At 45.1% G+C, this 10,323-nt stretch overlaps 2 non-coding genes across 2 annotated transcripts; both read left to right on the top strand.

The window, feature by feature from the left end:
- Positions 1 to 529: 529 nt before the first annotated feature.
- On the top strand, positions 530 to 602 carry trnav-uac (transfer RNA valine (anticodon UAC)). Its single transcript has one exon. It is a non-coding gene; the product is annotated as a tRNA-Val (tRNA).
- A 3,336-nt stretch (positions 603 to 3,938) lies between these two features.
- On the top strand, positions 3,939 to 4,011 carry trnav-uac (transfer RNA valine (anticodon UAC)). The gene has a single exon. It is a non-coding gene; the product is annotated as a tRNA-Val (tRNA).
- Positions 4,012 to 10,323: the final 6,312 nt, after the last annotated feature.

The following is a 10,323-nucleotide window of genomic DNA, read 5'->3' as shown; positions in this document are numbered from 1 at the left end:
GCATTTTCCCTGTAGTCCGGTGTGTTTCGTGTTCCGTGTAAATGTGAAAGTTGTCCTGTTTCGAGCAATGGGTGAAATCATTCAGCAAAGCAAGAATCGAAATTGACGTAATGTCAAGCAGCTCATGGTGATTTGACCAAATCATAACCGAACATATATTCTCACGCAGTCACAGATACATTTGTCGCTGAAAGAGTCTGAGAAGATAGACTCAGCTTACTATTGATTTTTGTCCGGATTGATGGGCTTTCATTATCTGCTGCGAAATTGACATTGTAGCCGGGCACATTCCAGCAGCTGTGCGAGTCGGAGAGGGACCATGGAGGATCCTCAACTGAGGATCTGGAAAATTTCACGAGGTATGGTCAGTCGGAGCAAAAGTAAGGAAATCGTTTGTTTCTGCAGTGTTTTCAAGATGTCAATTCCCCTGGATAACAACGAGCTGTTGGAAAAAGAAAGGTGAAACGGAGAATGTCTTCACCTTTCAGTGCTGGGTGCCAGAGAACCGCAGCGCGGCCGGCTGAGGCCGGTTTCTGTAGTGTAGTGGTCATCACGTTTGCCTTACACGCGAAAGGTCCCCAGTTCGAAACTGGGCAGAAACTGCTTTGTTCTCAATTGCAGCCTTTTACAAGCCGAGCGGTCTAATGTGCTGGATCCAGGTTCCAGTCCTGAAAGGGGTGTGGGTTCGAATCCCACCACTGCTATTTCAGCTGATCAACTCCATCGCCGCAGCACTGTTAAAATGCTGCTTCGATCCCCGCTGCCTGGATTCCCCCGGGTATTTAACTGTGGTATGGAAACGTGTTGACTATTGCAACATTTCTCTGCTGTCGTGATGGTAATCGCTTCGACTCTCGCTTTACATTGCAGGCAAGTTGAGTTTTTACTGGAACCGAATGGAGACTGTTATTTCATCGCTGTTGTGAAACAGAGTCCTGCGGTGAGTCGATTCATCGTTATTTGGCTTTCTGGCGAATGGAAAATCGTTCCAATGAATATGTTATTGAATTTCTCCCATTTCCATCGTTTCCGTCCTGGAGACATCTGAAGGGAAAAGTAATCTCATCGAGACTGTGATTGTTGAAATTCACTTTTTTTATGGCCCATACTTATGATATTCGTTCTTTCTCTCTTTTCAGCATTGTCTGGGAAGTGGTGGTGCACTAAGGCTGCAGTATGTCTGAAAGAGTAGTTTGGAATTGCCCTGTTGTTAGTTGTGAGATTACTTTATGCCTCTTGACCTCGGACTCTCTCACATTTAGCGTTCATGCTTCGCTGTGTCTGAATATGCATTAGCTATGCCAGCTTTGATTGTGTTCCGTGTTAAATGCTTTCTGTTTGCGATTCGCTCAATACGTTACGATTTAACACGGGTTCTGCGGTAACTTCCAGCAGCAAAAATCCTCAACTGAGGATCTGGGAAAATTTCACGAAGTATGGTCAGTCGGAGCAAAAGTAAGGAAGTCGTTTGTTTCTGCAGTGTTTCACAATACTACCTTTCCCGTGAGCAGTCGAACAGACTAAATGATTGTGCCACAGACTGCGATGGAAAGCTCCGCTAGAAAGTAATCCTTTAAAACCGGTGTAAGCAACACAAGGTTATTGGGGTACACCGCGTGGAAACAGATACTTCGGTGTATCTCATTCATCCTCACCACATCACCAAAATGAAACAAGTCCCGTTCCACAGCATTTGGCCTCAATCCCTCAAAACCCATCGTATTCCAGAAACTCATCCGATTAACATTGCAATTTTCTGAGTGTAATAGCCTCCCCCACTCCCTCTGGTAGCTCATTCCATACACCCATAACCTTGTTGGTGGGAAATGTGCCTCGGGGTCCTTTGTCAATTTCTGACCACTCACCTTAAACCTATGCTCTCGAGTTTCCAACTCACCCTAGCTTGGGTAAAACACGTAAATACTCAGTTTGCAACCCTTCCATAAAATCATGTCGCAGCCGTTATGCTGCCGGGAAAGTTGTCCCAGCCTATTCCACTTCACTCTACAGTCCGAACATTGACGACATCCTTGTCTATATTTTGTCACAAATTTCACGTCTATTTTTTTTTAACTTTTTCAAGATGTCAATTACCCAGGATAACAACGAGCTATTGGAAAAAGAAAGGTGAACCGTAGAATGGCTTCAACTTCCAGTGCTGGATGCCACAGAGACACAAGAGGCTAGCCTGAGGCCAGTTTCTGTAGTGTAGTGGTCATCACATTTGACTAACGCGCAAAAAGTCCCCCGTTCGAAACTGGACAGAAACTGCTTTGATCTTCATTTGCAGCCTTTTACACTGACAAGAACGGAGCTTTCTTGCTTGCTATCCCATCTGCAAACCTGCCTTCGAAAATGCTCGAACAAATCTGCTCTCTTTGTGAAATGTGATGCAATTCCATTAAATTAGTTTGCAAAGCATTGTAAAGTTTTTCTCCAACCTGGGTCTGATCATGTGACATTCTGCTTCAGTGTGTAGTTACCGCGTTCTGAATCTTCCACCAAAAGCAGTACCGCATTTGCATTCCTTGTGCAGGCAGGCCGGTTCAAAGACAGGGAAGAAGCTGACGCGCTGGTGTCACAGTACACCACGGATTCCTGAACTAGTCTGTCTGTCAAATGTAGCCCAAAGTCGTATCTGAAAGACCTCATTTGGAAGCCGCCTGTCGTTATTCAACGTGCGAGAATTGGCAGCAGAGGTGCTGAATCATGGTTTGGATCAGTGCGCTCGTTAGTGACTCATTCATTCAGCAACAGCAATGAAAGAAATTACACTCTCAGAGGAACATTTGAACTTGTGCTTTCATAACGTCGCTAGTATTAAAATGCGTCCTGAGATCTAAGCCGTGTTGGAACTTAAACGGAGGAATCGACAGAGAGGCTACAGAATGACATCGCATCCTTTTGGTTTTCTTTAAATCACTGACGAGCAGGAAACTGTAAACGGGGAGAGCGAGTGGGAAAGTGAGGCAGTTGCAGCTCTGCTGAAATTCCTTCTTTGTAAGTAACTCAGCAGCAAGAGACGTGAAGGTGACTCATGTGTGAGAGCTCTTCACATCGAGAACAAAAAGCACTCAAGGGCAGTTAGCACCTCTCCCGGAGTGGGGGTGGGGTGAGCAGTAACTTCTGTTACTCTGTTCAGAAACTGCCTTTTCGATTGACTTGGACAGAAACTGCATTTCTAATAAGCACCATGGAGTTTAGCAAAATGTATTGAGTCGCTCCTTGTCGATTCCCACACAGGTTTCCAACTCAGTCGGAATCGATGTGGCTCATGTCCAGGTGTGGACATCTCTGCAGTGAATGGCACGGTTAAGGTAAAAGGCAAGGAAAGTGACATCTCGAACAGACACAGTGACTGAAACGATGCTGCACGGTATGATGTGGAACACGGCCTGCTCAGCTTTGTGCATTTTCCCTGTAGTCCGGTGTGTTTCGTGTTCCGTGTAAATGTGAAAGTTGTCCTGTTTCGAGCAATGGGTGAAATCATTCAGCAAAGCAAGAATCGAAATTGACGTAATGTCAAGCAGCTCATGGTGATTTGACCAAATCATAACCGAACATATATTCTCACGCAGTCACAGATACATTTGTCGCTGAAAGAGTCTGAGAAGATAGACTCAGCTTACTATTGATTTTTGTCCGGATTGATGGGCTTTCATTATCTGCTGCGAAATTGACATTGTAGCCGGGCACATTCCAGCAGCTGTGCGAGTCGGAGAGGGACCATGGAGGATCCTCAACTGAGGATCTGGAAAATTTCACGAGGTATGGTCAGTCGGAGCAAAAGTAAGGAAATCGTTTGTTTCTGCAGTGTTTTCAAGATGTCAATTCCCCTGGATAACAACGAGCTGTTGGAAAAAGAAAGGTGAAACGGAGAATGTCTTCACCTTTCAGTGCTGGGTGCCAGAGAACCGCAGCGCGGCCGGCAGAGGCCGGTTTCTGTAGTGTAGTGGTCATCACGTTCGCCTTACACGCGAAAGGTCCCCAGTTCGAAACTGGGCAGAAACTGCTTTGTTCTCAATTGCAGCCTTTTACAAGCCGAGCGGTCTAATGTGCTGGATCCAGGTTCCAGTCCTGAAAGGGGTGTGGGTTCGAATCCCACCACTGCTATTTCAGCTGATCAACTCCATCGCCGCAGCACTGTTAAAATGCTGCTTCGATCCCCGCTGCCTGGATTCCCCCGGGTATTTAACTGTGGTATGGAAACGTGTTGACCATTGCAACATTTCTCTGCTGTCGTGATGGTAATCGCTTCGACTCTCGCTTTACATTGCAGGCAAGTTGAGTTTTTACTGGAACCGAATGGAGACTGTTATTTCATCGCTGTTGTGAAACAGAGTCCTGCGGTGAGTCGATTCATCGTTATTTGGCTTTCTGGCGAATGGAAAATCGTTCCAATGAATATGTCATTGAATTTCTCCCATTTCCATCGTTTCCGTCCTGGAGACATCTGAAGGGAAAAGTAATCTCATCGAGACTGTGATTGTTGAAATTCACTTTTTTTATGGCCCATACTTATGATATTCGTTCTTTCTCTCTTTTCAGCATTGTCTGGGAAGTGGTGGTGCACTAAGGCTGCAGTATGTTTGAAAGAGTAGTTTGGAATTGCCCTGTTGTTAGTTGTGAGATTACTTTATGCCTCTTGACCTCGGACTCTCTCACATTTAGCGTTCATGCTTCGCTGTGTCTGAATATGCATTAGCTATGCCAGCTTTGATTGTGTTCCGTGTTAAATGCTTTCTGTTTGCGATTCGCTCAATACGTTACGATTTAACACGGGTTCTGCGGTAACTTCCAGCAGCAAAAATCCTCAACTGAGGATCTGGGAAAATTTCACGAAGTATGGTCAGTCGGAGCAAAAGTAAGGAAGTCGTTTGTTTCTGCAGTGTTTCACAACACTACCTTTCCAGTCGAACAGACTAAATGATTGTGCCACAGACTGCGATGGAAAGCTCCGCTAGAAAGTAATCCTTTAAAACCGGTGTAAGCAACACAAGGTTATTGGGGTACACCGCGTGGAAACAGATACTTCGGTGTATCTCATCCATGCTCACCACATCACCAAAATGAAACAAGTCCCGTTCCACAGCATTTGGCCTCAATCCCTCAAAACCCATCGTATTCCAGAAATTCATCCGATTACCATTGCAATTTTCTGAGTGTAATAGCCTCCCCCACTCCCTCTGGTAGCTCATTCCATACACCCATAACCTTGTTGGTGGGAAATGTGCCTCGGGGTCCTTTGTCAATTTCTGACCACTCACCTTAAACCTATGCTCTCGAGTTTCCAACTCACCCTAGCTTGGGTAAAACACGTAAATACTCAGTTTACAACCCTTCCATAAAATCATGTCGCAGCCGTTATGCTGCCGGGAAAGTTGTCCCAGCCTATTCCACTTCACTCTACAGTCCGAACATTGACGACATCCTTGTCTATATTTTGTCACAAATTTCACGTCTATTTTTTTTTAACTTTTTCAAGATGTCAATTACCCAGGATAACAACGAGCTATTGGAAAAAGAAAGGTGAACCGTAGAATGGCTTCAACTTCCAGTGCTGGATGCCACATAGCCACAAGGCGCGCGCCTGAGGCCAGTTTCTGTAGTGTAGCGGTCATCACATTCGACTAACGCGCAAAAAGTCCCCCGTTCGAAACTGGACAGAAACTGCTTTGATCTTCATTTGCAGCCTTTTACACTGACAAGAACGGAGCTTTCTTGCTTGCTATCCCATCTGCAAACCTGCCTTCGAAAATGCTCGAACAAATCTGCTCTCTTTGTGAAATGTGATGCAATTCCATTAAATTAGTTTGCAAAGCATTGTAAAGTTTTTCTCCAACCTGGGTCTGATCATATGACATTCTGCTTCAGAGTGTAGTTACCGCGTTCTGAATCTTCCACCAAAAGCAGTACCGCATTTGCATTCCTTGTGCAGGCAGGCCGGTTCAAAGACAGGGAAGAAGCTGACGCGCTGGTGTCACAGTACACCACGGATTCCTGAACTAGTCTGTCTGTCAAATGTAGCCCAAAGTCGTATCTGAAAGACCTCATTTGGAAGCTGTCTGTCGTTATTCAAAGTGCGAGAATTGGCAGCAGAGGTGCTGAATCATGGTTTGGATCAGTTCGCTCGTTAGTTTCTCATTCAATCAGCACCAGCAATGAAAGAAATTACACTCTCAGAGGAACATTTGGACTTGTGTTTTCATAACGTCGCTAGTATTAAGGTGCGTCCCGAGATCTAAGCCGTGTTGGAACTGAAACGGAGGAATCGACAGAGAGGCTACAGAATGACATCGCATCCTTTTGGTTTTCTTTAAATCACTGACGAGCAGGAAAATGTAAACGGGGAGAGCGAGTGGGAAAGTGAGGCAGTTGCAGCTCTGGTGAAATTCCTTCTTTGTGAGTCACTCAGCAACAAGAGACGTGAAGGTGATTCATGCGTGAGAGCTCTTCACATCGAGAACAAAAAGCACTCAAGGGCAGTTAGCACGTCTGTCGGAGTTGGGGTGGGGTGAGCAGTAACTTCTATTACTATGTTCAGAAACTGCCTTTTCGAGTGACTTGGACAGAAACTGCATTTCTAATAAGCACCATGGAGTTTAGCAAAATTTATTGATTCGCTTCTTGTCGATTCCCACACAGGTTTCCAACTCAGTTGATATCCATGTGGCTCATGTCCAGGTGTGAACATCTCTGCAGTGAATGGCACGGTTAAGGTAAAAGGCAAGGAAAGTGGCATCTCGAACAGACACAGTGACTGAAACGATGCTGCACGGTATGATGTGGAACACGGCCTGCTCAGCTTTGTGCATTTTCCCTGTAGTCCGGTGTGTTTGGTGTTCCGTGTAAACGTGAACGTTGTCCTGTTTCGAGCAATGAGTGAAATCATTCATCAAAGCAAGAATCGAAATTGAAGTAATGTCAAGCAGCTCATGGTGATTTGACCAAATCATAACCGAACATATATTCTCACGCAGTCACAGATATATTTGTCGCTGACAAGAGTCTGAGAAGATAGTCTCAGTATTGATGGGCTTTCATTATCTGCTGCGAAATTAACATTGTAGCCGGGCACATCCCAGCAGCTGTGCGAGTCGGAGAGGGACCATGGATGATCCTCAACTGAGGATCTGGGAAAATTTGACGAAGTATGATCAGTCGGATCAAAAGTAAGGAAGTCGTTCGTTTCTGCAGTGTTTCACAATACTACCTTTCCCGTGAGCAGTCGAACAGACTAAATGATTGTGCCACAGACTGCGACGGCAAGCTCCACTGAAAAGTAATCCTTTAAAACCGGTGTAAGCAACACAAGGTTATTGGGATACACCGCGTGAAAACAGATACTTCGGTGTATCTCATCCATGCTCACCACATAACCAAAATTAAACAAGTCCCGTTCTACAGCATTTGGCCTCAATCCCTCTAAACCCATCATATCCAGAAACTCATCCGATTACCATTGCAATTTTGTGAGTGCAATAGCCTCCTCCACTCCCTCTGCTAGCTCATTCCATACACCCATAACCTTGTGTGTGGGAAATGTGCCTCGGGGTCCTTCGTCAATTTCAGACCTCTCAACTTAAACCCATGCTCTCGAGTTTACAACTCACCCTAGCTTGGGTAAAACACGTAAATACTCAGTTGAAATCCATTCCATAAAATCATGTCGCAGCTGTTATGCTGCCGGGAAAGTTGTCCCAGCCTAATCCACTTCACTCTACAGTCCAAACATTGACGACATCCTTGTCTATATTTTGTCACTGATTTCACTTCTATTTTTTTTACTTACTCAAGATGTCAATTACCCTGGATAAAAACGAGCTATTGGAAAAAGAAAGGTGAAACGTAGAATGGCTTCAACTTTCAGTGCTGGATGCCACAGAGCCGCAAAGGGCCCGGCTGGGGCCAGTTTCTGTAGTGTAGTGGTCATCACGTTCGCCTCACGCGCGAAAAGTCCGCAGTTCGAAACTGGGCAAAAACTGCTTTACTCTTCATTTGTAGCCTTTTACACGGACAAGAACGGAGCTTTCTTGCTCACTCTCCCATCTGCAAACCTGCCTTCGAAAATGCTCGAACAAATCTGCTCTCTTTGTGAAATGTGATGCAATTCCATTAAATTAGTTTGCAAAGCATTGTAAAGTTTTTCTCCAGCCCGGGTCTGATCATATGGCATTCTGCTTCAGAGTGTAGTTACCGTGTTCTGAATCTTTCACCAAAAGCAGTACCACGTTTGCATTCCTTGTGCAGGCGGGCCGGTTCAAAGACAAGGAAGAAGCTGACGCGCTGGTGTCACAGTACACCACAGATTCCTGAACTAGTCTGTCTGTCAAATGTAGCCCAAAGTCGTATCTGAAAGACCTCATTTGGAAGCTGTCTGTCGTTATTGAACGTGCGAGAATTGGCAGCAGAGGTGCTGAATTATGGTTAAGTTCAGTTCGCTCGTTAGTGACTCATTCAGTCAGGAACAGCAATGAAAGGAATTGCACTCTCAGAGGAACATTTGGACTTGTGCTTTCATAACGTCGCTAGTATTAAGGTGAGCCCCGAGATGTAAGCCGTGTTGGTACTGAAACGGAGGAATCGGCAGAGAGGCTACAGAATGACATCCCATCCTTTTGGTTTTCATTAAATCACTGACGAGCAGGAAAATGTTAACGGGGAGAGCGAGTGGGAAAGTGAGGCAGTTGCAGCTCTGGTGAAACTCCTTCTTTGTGAGTCACTCAGCAACAAGAGACGTGAAGGTGACTCAGGCGTGAGAGCTCATCACATCGAGAACAAAAAGCACTCAAGGGCAGTTATCACCTCTTCCGGAGTGGGGGTGGGGTGAGCAGTAACTTCTGTTACGATCTTCAGAAACTGCCTTTTCGATTGACTTGGACAGAAACTGCATTTCTGATAAGCACCATGGAGTTTAGCAAGATTTATTGAGTCGCTCCTTGTCGATTCCCACACAGGTTTCCAACTCAGTTGATATCCATGTGGCACATGTCCAGGTGTGAACATCTCTGCAGCAAATTGCACGGTTAAGGTAAAAGGCAAGGAAAGTGGCATCTCGAACAGACACAGTGACTGAAACGATGCTGCACGGTATGATGTGGAACACGGCCTGCTCAGCTTTGTGCATTTTCCCTGTAGTCCGGTGTGTTTCGTGTTCCGTGTCAACGTGAAAGTTGTCCTGTTTCGAGCAATGGGTGAAATCATTTAGCAAAGCAAGAATCGAAATTGAAGTAATGTCAAGCAGCTCATGGTGATTTGACCAAATCATAACCGAACATATGTTCTCACGCAGTCACAGATACATTTGTGGGTGTAAAGAGTCTGAGAAGATAGACTCAGCACACTATTGATTTTTGTCCTGATTGATTGGCTTTCATTACCTACTGCGAAATTGACATTGCAGCCGTGCACATCCCAGCAGCTGTGCGAGTCGGAGTGGGACCATGGAGGATCCTCAACTGAGGATCTGGGAAAATTTCACGAGGTATGGTCAGTCGGAGCAAAAGTAAGGAAGTCATGCGTTTCTGCAGTGTTTTCAAGATGTCAATTACCCTGGATGACAACGAGCTGTTGGAAAATGAAAGGTGAAACGGAGAATGTCTTCACATTTCAGTGCTGGGTGCCACAGAGCCGCAGCGCGGCTGGCGGAGGCTGGTTTCTGTAGTGTAGTGGTCATCACGTTCGCCTTACTCGCGAAAGGTTCCCCAGTTCGAAACTGGGCAGGAAGTGCTTTGTTCGTCAATTGCAGCCATATCTGTTGGCTCTATGATACTTCAGGTACAATGATAAAAAAGATGAATAATATAATGAAGTGAAGTTGTTAAATTCCAACAACTTCAGAAAATTTTGTGTTCAATTATTTTAATTACCTTTATTATTTGTGTTTGTTCACTGTTTTGTCACATATTTTGTCACATAGCACTGGCTTCAGCCTTGGTCATTCGCAGCTCTTAATCTCCGTTTAATCTCTCCGTGCTCTGTCATTATCACCTTTGCATCTGGAGACCTGACTCACCTTCTCTCAGCGTGGTGTAAATAGCTCCCTATTTCTCCCCATTCGTTTTTTATTTATCTTTAACAAAGGGTCAGTTATACTCGAAACGTTAGCTCTTTTCTCTCCTTGCAGATGGTGCCAGATCTGCTAAGATTTTCCAGCATTTTCTGTTTTGGTTTCAGATTCCAGCATCTGCAGCAATTTGCTTCTATTAATGGCTCTATGATATTGCTGGGGACATGATAACTCCAGTGTCGATGCATAAGTGATGAACAAGCGAATGGATTCCATCTGGAAGTCGCGTGAAAAGTAGTAACAGAGATCCAGGA

Source organism: Hemiscyllium ocellatum, unplaced genomic scaffold (assembly GCF_020745735.1).
Source record: "Hemiscyllium ocellatum isolate sHemOce1 unplaced genomic scaffold, sHemOce1.pat.X.cur. scaffold_826_pat_ctg1, whole genome shotgun sequence".
Classification (NCBI taxonomy): Eukaryota; Metazoa; Chordata; class Chondrichthyes; order Orectolobiformes; family Hemiscylliidae; genus Hemiscyllium; species Hemiscyllium ocellatum.
This window is presented reverse-complemented; position numbering and strand designations above follow the sequence as displayed.